Raw genomic sequence first — 13,007 nt, forward strand, 5'->3', positions numbered from 1 at the left:
AATTATAACCATCTCTTATTTTTGCCAAAGTAACAATAATGATTCTTTTTGTGCATTTGTATTATTATTACTTTATAGATCCATCATTTGTTCAGGAGTAATTCATAATAAATTAGGAAAAAAAATATTTTGAATTTTATTTAGTCTCATCCAGAATACATTCACCCCTTTTAAATGTTTGGAATATTCCACATATCACATGTTCCACAGGAAGTGACATCGTCTTAAATGACTGAATGCTATGAGAAGACAAAGGCAAGTTTGCTAATTCTTTTTTTTTCTGTATTTTTAATTATATTTTGATCCTTAATGATGATAAACTGTTCACATTTCATAATTCATACCTAAATTAGAGATTAATTTATTAATTGAAACTAAATATACTTGTTGTGAATCTGTGGAATGTTCTGTATGTCCACATGGCATTAGCATGGACGTTAGCTAGCCCTTTTTTGTGTTTGCTTATTAAATGCTTAAAAACTCAACCCTGTAAATTTTGACCCTGTTATTCATTAAGATTAAAAGTGTTGAGTGACAGTAACAGGGTTAATATTTTATGGTTTGTATAATATGTATGTATGTATGAATTATAATTTACTTATAAACATAACTGAAAATACTGTTATCTGAAGTCTTAAAAACAGAAGTGTTGCAGAATAAATATTAGTGTAATATTGCATAGATTTAAGGAAACTAATCCAACATTAAGTGCTGCAGAGTAACAGATGTTATAGCTACTATATACACTATACTATACTAAAATAGCTATTTCTCATAACATGTACTGTAAAATAACAAATCTTTACAGAACCTGAACTCAAGTTGAATGTGTTCATTTTTTAGATTGATTTAAGTTAAATAATGATTTAAGATGTAAAAATGAACTGAGATTTTTTTTTTTTTAAGATATGTTAAATTGTTAAATTGGAAATGTTAAATTGCATGTTTTTTCCAAGTTGTCCAAACTTGTGTGTATTTACAGTCATACAACACCAGAGGTCGCTCTATGAACGCTACTAATCTCCCAACTCTGAGTTTCTGCAGTAGCCATTTTGAGAGAGAAATGCACAGAAAATGAAGTCTGTACTCTAGTTGTGTGCTCCAGAAGAGGCTGTTTACTGTCACCGTGGAGGTCAGGGGGTGGGGAAAAAAATAGACAAATTTATTCAATTCAATTTATTTATATAGCGCTTTTAACAATTTCCCATTGTTTCAAAGCTGCTTTACATGAGTATGGAAAACGAAGAGAGCCAAAAAAAAAAAAGAAAAATTAAGGATATAAATATATACAATTTCAAAAAAGTTTCAAATTAGTTTAAATAAAAGATTAACTTAATACTTTTAAAAAGACACTATATATTTATCCCTATCCTTAATGAGCAAGCTGGAGGCGATGGCGGCAAGGAAAAACTCCCTGAGATAAAATGAGAGAGAAACCTTGAGAGGAACCAGGCTCAGAAGGGAACCCATCCTGATTTGGGTGACACTATACAGTACATAATGTTAATGTAAATAATGTCCTTTCTACAACAGTTTATAATAGTGTAACTGAGAGGTCCTGAGAAAAGAAGGCTCCGTTGGTTCAAAAGAAGGCATGACTGTCTCCGAGCATCTTTATCCACAACAATCCCATGAGACACTGGCTACTGGACCATGAAGATCAATCCCTGGAAAGGTGCCCACCAGGTGACGAGACTCCAGCCAGCTGTAGAACATCAGGATTGATGAACTAGCTTCGTGAAAGCTTGGGCATATACAGCTTGACACAGAGAGAGAAAAATTGTTAGGTATGACTGTAATTAGGTTATGGACAATGTAAATTATGTGCATAGTGCAGACAGGGACTCTGGGAAGACTAGCTATGATAGCATATCTAAAACGCTAGAGTCAGAAGGCGTGACAGACATGAGGGCTTCCTGGGATGTAAAGTGTCCCATCACTCCACAGTCTGCGAACCCGAGCGACTTGCAATGGTGGTAAGCGAGATCCCAGTTCACCAAACACTCTATGCCCATGAAACCTCCAGATCTACCCATTTACCTAAGAAAAGCTATTCATAAAAAGCTAGACTAAACAAATGTGTTTTTAGCCTGGACTTAAATACTGAGACTGTGTCTGAGTCCCAGACACTAATTGGAAATCTGTTCTATAACTGTGGGCACTGTGAGAAAAAGCTCTGTCCCATGCTGTAGCCTTTTGTACTTGAAGTACAGTACTAACAAATAGCCTGCAGGACCAAACACTAAATTTCTAAATTTCTTGTGGTAAAAAGTCTCAACAGAACCTCATTGAAGTCTTCATTTTTGTCAATCTGTGATACAGAATACAAATATTAGTGCTTAAATATTATATACTTATATACCACTTCTGCTGTACGTCCTCACTTACAGGAGGTGCGGTATCAGTAATGAGTTGGCCGGTCAGTCTAAGTAGTGCTTTCTATTCCATTATGAAGCTGTAATGAGTCTTTGATGAGGTTTGCAATAAAAAAAATTGTTCCAGTGTATTCAATCACATTTAATAGAATAAATTGCAGGTGAACCAACACCAACTTCTTGTTAAAGTTAAACCACATACAGGTATTCACATGAAGTTACATCTCTGGTTTCATCGAAATCAAATTTATAATTGTGCAACAATTTGCAAGACTTCAGTATAAAATAAGTTCTGAAGATCAAGATTATAGTTACAGCAGTTAATATTTATCTTTTTTTTAAATAAACTTTATATTTAGTTGTATGAAATCCAATCAAATCCAACCACGTTGCCTCAGACATTTAAATGAATTTGTTCAGATCTCTTGTGTCTCAAGGTGTAGTTCTAATGTCTGCACACAAAAAGGTTCAACAAAGAAAAAAACAAACACTAAATGTTTGATAGTTTGTTTTAAATAAAATTCTGCAATGTTAAGCAGTAAACAGCACTGAACTAACACACCTTTGTGTGACAGCAGGGTAACGTGTTTTCTCAGTTGGAGTTTTCTAAGGAAATTGACTGGTAAAGCATCTCGTCACTACTGATGTGCAGAGATTTTTCGTATCAGTGTAGGACATGTTATTGTGCATCACGTGCAGGCCGACTTTAGGTTGTAGGTATTAGCATCTGAACCCATCTGTCCTGCTCCTTAGTGAAGTCGTGGAGGTGTAGCTGTTGTTCTAGGTGCAGGTCAAACAGAGCAGGAAGGTCTCTATAGCTGTGTCTCGTACCTCCTCCCGGGTTTCTGCACCACTGGTTGAAATTCTGATTCAATTTAGTAGATCAAGCTCTCTCAGCCTGCTGTAATTGATATCAGTGATCAAATTACTTCTCAAATCAAATCACTTCACACTTCTCACACATTCGAATGCAGTTTGGTCTACAATACTCATTTTTTTTATAGGAGTTCTTGCTTTATTTACTTTGTTCTCTCTATCAGTATCATTTCCTCTTTGTCCCTTACATGGGACAATTGAGATTTAGTTTAGGTAAGATACATTTAGATCAGGGATGTCAGATATAGAGCACAGGTTCTGTGTCCTGCACTTTTTTGCACATACTGTAGCATGCACTCTGAATTTGGGACCATCACAAAAACATCACAGTTAAGCAGCTAGGGACCCAACCACAATAAATGCACTGTTTTTAGAAAAGATAATTTGAGGGAGTGGATGAAATGAATCATCTAAATTAGCTGTATGTGCTGGTAGAAAAATATAATATATATAGAATATGTTGGGTGCTAAGCACTGACTGAATATCAACATTGCAAAAAATCTTATCTTAGTGAATGATTATATGAATGTACTAATGGATGTACTTGTATATTCTCATCCCTTTTTCTAAAGATGAACATCCCAGACATGGACCTTAGTGGTTCTTTTAAAATAACCAGTTGACTTTCAGGCCTAATACTGCTTTTATTTCATTTGTTTAGTCTGGTTGTTTAGGGAGGTGGTATATCCCTGGGATCTGCTCCTAAAATGAAAACACTCGCTCGCCATCTCCTGGTCAAAAAAGTGGTATATGTGAAAAATGTTCAACATATACCATTAGATTTTAAGTGTGTAGATCAGGGGAGTCAAACTCAAATTCACAGTGGGCCAAAATATCAAAGTGAGATAAAGTCACGGGCCAAACTAAATATTTATTGAAAAATTACGTTCAACATGAAAAATTATGTTCAACCTTTTTCATATGGAAACAAACTTTAGTTTTGCTTAAACATAGGATTTGGAACAACCAGAGCTTGATATTACAAACACATAAGAAATTTGAAGTAAAAGACACATCAGTGGTGTTCATTTCGCAAACTTTGACCATACACTTTTTGACAAACTCTCCCTCATTAAAGGGCCGGGCAGATTTTGCTGACCCTGCGGCCACAATAAAGCTTTACAGCCTTTACAACAGATTCACTTTTTCATTTTGCTTTCATGAACATAATCTGCCGGGAAACTAGACTTTTCTCATCTCCTCTGCCTTCTGGAGCTTCTGCTTTACGTCCAGGTCCTTATACTTCTCATAATGTTTCATTTTATAGTGTCTTCTTATGTTATATTTCGTTACAGACACGTTAGCTCCGCACACAAGACAAACAAAAAATCCTGAAAAGAACTGGTAGACCTCAATCAACAACAAAATCAGAGGAGATGTTTATAAGAGTCTTCAGCCTACGTAGCAGAAAGCTAAGTGCACCAGAAATCACAGCACAGCTTAATAAAATAAAGCTGTGCCAGTGTCAACAGTGCAGAGGAGACTTCAGGAAGCTGGATCGATGGGGCATGTGGCTGCTATGAAACCGCTGCTGAGACCAAACAAGGTCAAAAGGATTCTTTGGGAAAAGGAATCCAAATATATGATTGTTGCTGACTGTAGAAAGGTCTTGTGGTGTGATGAATCAAAGTTTGATATTTTTGTTTCTAAACAAAGATTTTTTTGTGCGTCTCAGAACTGGTAAGAAGGTGATGCCAGACTGTGTAGCACCAATTGTCACGCATGGAGGCAGACATTTTATAGTGTGGGGTGTTTTGTGGGCTCTAGAGTTGGTGACCTATACAGGGTGACCAAATACTCAATAAAGAGGGTTACCATAGTATTCTCCAGAGACATGCCATACCATCTGGATTGAGACAAATTGGACAGTCCATACTAGGACAATGACAGGACAATGATCCCAAACACACATCCAATCTTTGCCAGAGCTATTTGAAGGAAAAAAAAAAAGGAAAGCTGAAAATAATGATATTATAAATAAGTTTTTTTTTTAATCTTAAATTTGATCATTTATTGTGAGCCTCAGAAGAGCTGGAGGAAGTGTATGGGGAGAGGGAAGTCTGGGCATCCCTGCTTAGACTGCTGCCCCCGCGACCCGGCCCGGATAAGCGGTAGAAAATGGATGGGTGGATGGGAGGATGGATGGATATCAAGTTTCCTCACTTACATGGAGTGCGGTACCAGTAATGAGTTGGCCGGTCAGTCTCAGTAGTGCTTTCCATTCCATTATGGAGCTCTGTTAATGGAATATAGTGCATTATAGAGCTATTCCAGTAACAGATATTTTGATTCAATCCTGTTATCTAAGCACTCACTCACATTTTCCCCATTTCCTGTCTCTGTGGATTCAAGTCTTATAAATCCATATTTCTAGTTTCAACTAAATATCCTGTAAAAATTTATAGAAAACCTTCAGTGAGACATTCATATGCCTACATCATTTTGTTTAAACAAACAAAGGTATTCATAGTAAAAAGTTGAAAGTTTTTGAACGTTTGTTATCTGTTTGAAATTAGAGATATAGATTGTGTAAGACTTTTATAACACAGGAAATGTAGGCGAGTGCTTAGATATCAGGCTTGAATAACTCCTGCAGGTTGTTCATATTTTGTGGGCAGGTGAGAGCAGGAATAATAACAGTTTCCTTTGTCAGTGAGACCAGTTTTTACTGTAAGCAATGACAGTAATTCATCACTAAGACGCTTTAAGGTTTGCAATAAAAAAATTTGTTCCAGTGTATTCAATCATATTTAATAGAATAAAAACCTTGCACGTGAAGCAACACCAACTTCTTGTTAAAGTCTTAATAAAGATATTAATCAGAACCACATACAGGTATTCACATGAAGTTGCATCTCTGGTTTCATCGAAAATCCATCCATCCATTTTCTACCGCTTATCCTGGGCCGTGTCGCGGGGGCAGCAGTCTAAGCAGGGACACCCAGACTTCCCTCTCCCCAGACACTTCCTCCAGCTCTTCCGGGGGAATACCGAGGCGTTCCCAGGCCAGCCAAGAGACATAGTCCCTCCAGCGTGTCCTAGGTCTTCCCCGGGGCCTCCTCCCGGTTGGACATGCCCGGAACACCTCCCCAGGGAGGCGTCCAGGAGGCATCCGAAACAGATGCCCGAGCCACCTCAGCGGACCCCTCTCAATGTGGAGGAGCAGCAGCTCTACTCTGAGCTCCTCCCGAGTGACTGAGCTCCTCACCCTATCTCTAAGGGTGCGCCCAGCCACCCTGCGGAGGAAACTCATTTCGGCCGCCTGTATCCGGGATCTTGTCCTTTCGGTCATGACCCAAAGCTCATGACCATAGGTGAGGGTAGGAACGTAGATCGACTGGTAAATACAGAGCTTCGCCTTGCGGCTCAGCTCTTTCTTCACCACAACAGATCGGTATATCGACCGCATCACTGCAGAAGATAAACCGATCCGCCTGTCGATCTCCCGCTCCATCCTTCCCTCACTCGTGAACAGGACCCCAAGATACTTAAACTCCTCCACTTGAGGTAGGAGCTCTCCACCAACCTGAAGGGGGCAAACCACCCTTTTCCGGCTGAGAACCATGGCCTCGGACTTGGAGGTGCTGATTCTCATCCCTCATTCTCATTCTTCATCGAAAATATTATTTATAATTGTGCAACAATTTGCAAGACTTCAGTATAAAATAAGTTCTGAAGATCGAGATTATAGTTACAGCAGTTAATATTTATATATATTTTTAATAAACTTTATATTTAATTGTATGAAATCCAATCAAATACAACCACGTTGCCTCATTTAAATGAATTTGTTCAGATCTCTTGTGTCTCAAGGTGTAGTTCTAATTTCTGCACACAAAAAGGTTCACCAAAGAAAAAACAAACAGAAAATGTTTGATAGCTTGTTCTAAATAAAAGTCTGCAATGTTAAGCAGTAAACAGCACTGAACTAACGCACCTTTGTGTGACAGCAGGGTAACGTGTTTTCTCAGGTGGAGATTTCTAAGGAAATTTACTGGTAAAGCAGCTCGTCACTACTGATGTGCAGAGATTTTTTGTATCGGTGTAGGACATGTTATTGTGCATCACGTGCAGGCTGACTTTAGGTCGAAGGTATTAGCATCTGAACCCATCTGTCCTGCTCCTTAGTGAAGTCGTGGAGGTGTAGCTGTTGTTCTATGTGCAGGTCAAACAGAGCAGGAAGGTTTTTATAGCTGTGTCTCGTACCTCCTCCCGGGTTTCCGCACCACTTTGTCCCTTACTTGGAAAGCTCCTTTCTTCTGCACTAAGCTCGCTGATTACACAGGTTTCGTTGTTTGGAAAACATTAATTGATTTATCATGTAGATGAATAAATATCTACATACTGATAAAGGAATCATGTTGTTTTTTTAGCACATTCTAAAGCATATATCTGTTCACCTTGCTGGTCTCCACTTATTGTCCCAGAGATTTACATGTTAAGATGACCTGGGCATAGAAATGCTGTATCAAGCTGTAAGTTATTCCACAATAGAGACTTAGTTTGTGTTTAAGAAACCAAATAGGCTAGACACATTCAGATCAGGGATGTCAGATATAGAGCACAGGTTCTGTGTCCTGCACTTTTTTGCACATACTGTAGCATGCACTCTGAATTTGGGACCATCACAAAAACATCGCAGTTAAGCAGCTAGGGACCCAACCACAATAAATGCACTGTTTTAAGAAAAGATAGATAATTTGAAGGAGTGGATGAAATGAATCATTTAAATTAGCTGTATGTGCTGGTAGAAAAATATAATATATATAGAATATGTTGGATGCTAAGCACTGACTGTTAATATCAACATTGCAAAAAAAATTATCTTAGTGAATGATTATATGTGTAACAAGGCGGAGTCGTATGGATCCATTTGCAGCATTAATAATCTTGGCAGAACAGACAGGCAGGGTCAAGCACGGAAAACACAATGTCAGAGAAAAGGCAGAATCGGAATCAAGGGACAGGCGGAAGGTCAGGACAGGCAGCAAACAATCAGAGAGACAGGTAACAGAAACAAAGTCAAAACACTAGAAACAAACAATCAGAAAACACTCAGAATGACTGCGGAAGCAAGTCGAGACTTCGCAATGAGGTCAAGTTCATTTCCTTATTTAAGCGTGTCAACTGATGGTGAACAGCCGGCGCCGTGATTAGACTGAGCGGTGTGCGGTTTGAAGTGTAGTCCGGAAGTGTTCAATATTCCGGAGATGTTTCTTTCCGTTGCGAGTGAGGAGGTGAGGCAGGTGCATTGATCATGACAGAGCGCCGCCCCCCCCCCCTTCCCAGGGAAATAGATGCGGCTGGAAGCCCAGGACACACTGGAATGAGGTTAGGCCTGTGGCGGGCTTGAGGAGAGAATTCTGAGCATACTCGGCCCACATCAAGTACTTGCTCCAGTCGGTCTGGTTATTGTGGCAGTAAGAGCGTAGGAACCGGATGAGGTCTTGGTTCAGCCATTCCGTCTGTCCGTTGGCTTGTGGGTGGTACCCCAAAGTGAGACTGATGTTCACGTTGAGCTGTTTGAAGAATGCCGACCAGACTCGTGAGGTGAACTGGGGACCCCGGTCAGACACGATATCCTCGGGTAGGCCATAGAACCGGAAAACAAAGTTGCACAATGCCTCCATGGTCTCAAAGGCTGTGGGAAGTTTCGGCAGGGGGATCAGACGGCAGGCTTTGGAGAACCGTTCGATCACGGTGAGGATAATGCACATGGAAACATCTTGTTGGCCGGGCCCTGGTGTTGAGACAGTACGGCCCCCACTCCCGTGTTGGAGGCGGCCACCTCTACTATGATCGGCCAGTTTGGATCCGGGTGGTGGAGGATGGGAGCCAGGTGAAGCTCGCTTTCAAGCGCCGGAATGCCATTATAGCTTCAGGGGACCAGGTAAGCCGAGTAGACGCCTTTCTGGTCATAGAGGTGAGCGGGGCCACAATCGTACTGATACCGCGAATGAAGCAGCGGTAGAAATTTGCGAACCCCAGGAAGTGCTGTAACTCCTTCAAGCTCTGCGGTCGGGGCCATTGTAGCACCGCGCGCACCTTGGAGTCGTTCATAGCAACCCCCTCGGCTGAGATGACTAAGCCTAGGAAGGTCGTGGAGGTTCGGTGGAACTCGCATTTTTCGGCCTTGGCTTACAGACGGTGTTGGATGAGGCGTTTAAGGACTGCCTGTACGTGCTGGATGTGTTCCTCCATGGTTTCTGAATATATGAGGATGTCATCAATGTAAACGACCACCCAGCGGTCCAGCATGTCGCGGAACACGTCATTAATGAATTACTGGAACAAGGCAGGACTGTTCGAAAGGCCAAAAGGCATGACCAAATATTCATAGTGGCCTGATTGAGTCGAAAAGGCGGTCTGCCATTCATCCCCCACTCTGATCCGGATGAGGTTATAAGCGCTGCGTAAATCCAGTTTTGTGAAGTATCGGGCCTGGCAGAGCTGCTTGAGAGCCGACGGCACGAGATGGAGAGGATACCGGAACTTGACTGTCATGTCATTCAGCACCCGGTAGTCAATCCATGGGCGGAGACCTCCATCTTTTTTCTTCACGAAGAAGAATCCGGAGGATGCCGGGGAGACAGAGGGTCAGATGAAGCCCTTCTGGAGCTCCTCCTTGATGTAAGCTTTCATGGCCGCTGTCTCTGGCTGTGACAGCGGAAAGATTCTCCCTCTGGGTGGAGTGGAGCTTTATGGCGCAGTCACTAGGCCGGTGCGGTGGTAGTTCGGTGGCCCGGGTTTTGCTGAAGGCTTCCATCAGGTCTTGGTACTCCGCTGGGAGTTCGGAGGCGGTGGAGGCGGAGCATACAGAAAGTGTGGCGCTGGGTTGTGGGGTTTCTGTAGGGAGTGGCTGATGTCAGCGGCATGCTTTGTCCCAGCTTGAGATGTGCAGGTCTCTCCAGGAGATAACAGGGTTGTGAAGTTGGAGCCAGGGGAGGCCTAGGATGAGGACGTGACGTGGGGAGCGGATGATGTGAAAAGGCAGGTATTCTTAGTGGTGAGGGCCCACCTGCAGCTGGAGACTCCTGGAGATGTGAGTGATCTGGCCCTCACTGAGCGGCCTGCCGTCTACCGCCTCCACTGCCAAAGGAACAGCCCACGGGGTTACCGGCACGTCATAAGCTTGAGCAAACTCCCGTGACATAAAATTACCCGCAGCAATCGATTAGCACGGACAGATTAATCATTCTCCCCCGTATTTGTACTTGCACCACCGTGCAGGGTGGAGATTGAGGAACGAGCGGATCAGGACTCACCGATGTGCTCCGTCTGCCGGAAGGCTTGTTGGGGCAGGCGGCCAGTCTGTGTCCGGCTTCTCCGCAATAGAGGCAGAGCTGTAAGCAGAAGCATCTTGCTCTCTCCTCAGGCGTGAGGTGCGTTGTGTGTCGAGCTGCATGGGCTCAGGATCCGCCGGTCGGGTTTCACGAAGGGGTTCGCGCACATGTCGGGCGGTGTCTGTGGGAGGTCGACGCGTCCGCATCAAATTATCGATGCAGATGGACAGGTCAATGAACTCCGTTAAATCCCTCCCTTCATCACAGTAGGCAAGCTCAGCTTGTAGATCCGGATGCAGCCCTTTGCGGTATATCACCTTCAGTGGTCTCTCTCCCCAACCTGTCTCGGCGGTAAGCGTACGGAATGTCAAAGCGTACTCAGTGGCGGAACGATCGCCCTGAGATACGACCAACAAACGCTTCTCTGTGCTTTCACCTGTGGCGGAGTGCTCGATGACAGCGCGAAATTGGGAGAGGAAATGTTCAAACGTGGGGAAGGCGGTTGCTGGATCACTCAGTAGCGAAGTCTTCTGTAACGAGGCGGAGTCGTATGGATCCATTTGCAGCGTGTTTAATAATCTTGGCAGAACAGACAGGCAGGGTCAAGCACGGCAAACACAATGTCAGAGAAAAGGCAGAATCAGAATCAAGGGACAGGTAGAAGGTCAGGACAGGCAGCAAACAATCAGAGAGACAGGTAACAGAAACAAAGTCAAAACACTAGAAACAAACAATCAGAAAACGCTCAGAATGACTGCGGAAGCAAGTAGAGACTTCGCAATGAGGTCAAGTTCATTCCCTTATTTAAGCGCGGGTTTATTACTTATTTTTAGACTGAGCGGAGTGCGGTGGGAAGTGTAGTCCGGAAGTGTTCAATATTCCGGAGATGTTTCTCTCCGTTGCGAGTGAGGAGGTGAGGCAGGTGCGTTGATCATGAAAATATGAATGTACTAATGTATGCACTAGTATATTCTCATCCCTTTTAATAAAGATAAAGGTGCCAGACATGGACCTTAGTGGTTCTTTCAAATAACCAGTTGACTTTTAGGCCTAATACTGCTTTAATTTCATTTGTTTAGTCTGGTTGTTTAGAGAGGTGGTATATCACTGGGATCTGCTCCTAAAATAAAAACACTCGCTCACCTTCTCCAGGTCAAAAAAGTGGTATATGTGAAAAATGTTCAACATATGCCATTAGATTTTGAGTGTATAGATCAGGGGTGTCAAACTCAAATTCACAGTGGGCCAAAATATCAAATTGAGATAAAGTCACACGCCAAACTGAATATTTATTGAAAAATTAACTGCAACTGATATGTAATATTCAACCTTTTTCATATTGAAACAAACTTTAGTTTTGCTTAAGCACAGGATTTGGAACAACCAGAGCTTGATATAACAAACACATAAGAAATTAAATTTGAAATAAAAGACACATCAGTGGTGTTCATTTCCAAACTTTGACCATACACTTTTTGACAAACTCTCCCTCATTAAAGGGCCGGGCAGATTTTGCCATCTCTGCTGCCACAATAAAGCTTTACAGCCTTTACAGCAGCTTCACATTTTCATTTTGCTTTCATGAACATAATCTGCCGGGAAACCAGACTTTTTTCATCTCCTCTGCCTTCTGGAGCTTCTGCTTTACGTCCAGGTCCTTATACTTCTCATAATGTTTCGTTTTATAGTGTCTTCTTATGTTATATTTCGTTACAGACACGTTAGCTCCGCACACAAGACAAACAGGCCACGTGGCCACGTGCATGTGTTTACATTCCTCGTCACGTGTCTGCCCCGCATTCATCTGCTCCTCCCTGTCTTCACACCTGTTTCTTATTGTGATTAACCTGTCTATTTAACTGTGCCGTGTTGCCTTGTGCAGTGCGGAATCTACTGTTGTCTTGTCCTGTCTCTAGTCCGTGTCGTGTTTCGTGTTCTTATGTTATTAAAACCTGTTTATTTTGCTATTCTGTGTTTGGGTCCGTTTTTATCCCGCGTTCATGACAAGATTCCACCTCACTAGGACCCAGCAGGATAGCTTTAGCCTGGACTGGCCGATTGGGAGTATTTTTTTTCCTTATTAGGGCCTCGAAGCTCTATTGTTTTTGCTCGGGTTTATTATTATCAGGGCCCGAGCACTGAATGGTGCGAAGCCCTATTGTTTTTGCTCGGGTTTTTTATTATTATTATTATTATTATTATTATTATTATTATTATTATTATTATTATTATTTTTCTTTTTTAAATTTTTTTTTAGCACTCATTGGCCAATTGGGCTCCCTTAACATGCTCGAAAACGTCAGAGTCGTATGACGCTAGGCTTGGGCAAAGGCTGCAATTCGGGTGTGGCAGGGGGGCTCTGTAGCGCCCCCTGTAATGAAAAAGCAAACATTTGTGCACAGATCGGTCAATTATGTACGCACATGTACGAGAGTTGGTACACATATAGATCTCATTGACCCGAACAACTTT

Source organism: Tachysurus fulvidraco, chromosome 25, assembly GCF_022655615.1.
Source record: "Tachysurus fulvidraco isolate hzauxx_2018 chromosome 25, HZAU_PFXX_2.0, whole genome shotgun sequence".
Lineage (NCBI taxonomy): Eukaryota > Metazoa > Chordata > Actinopteri > Siluriformes > Bagridae > Tachysurus > Tachysurus fulvidraco.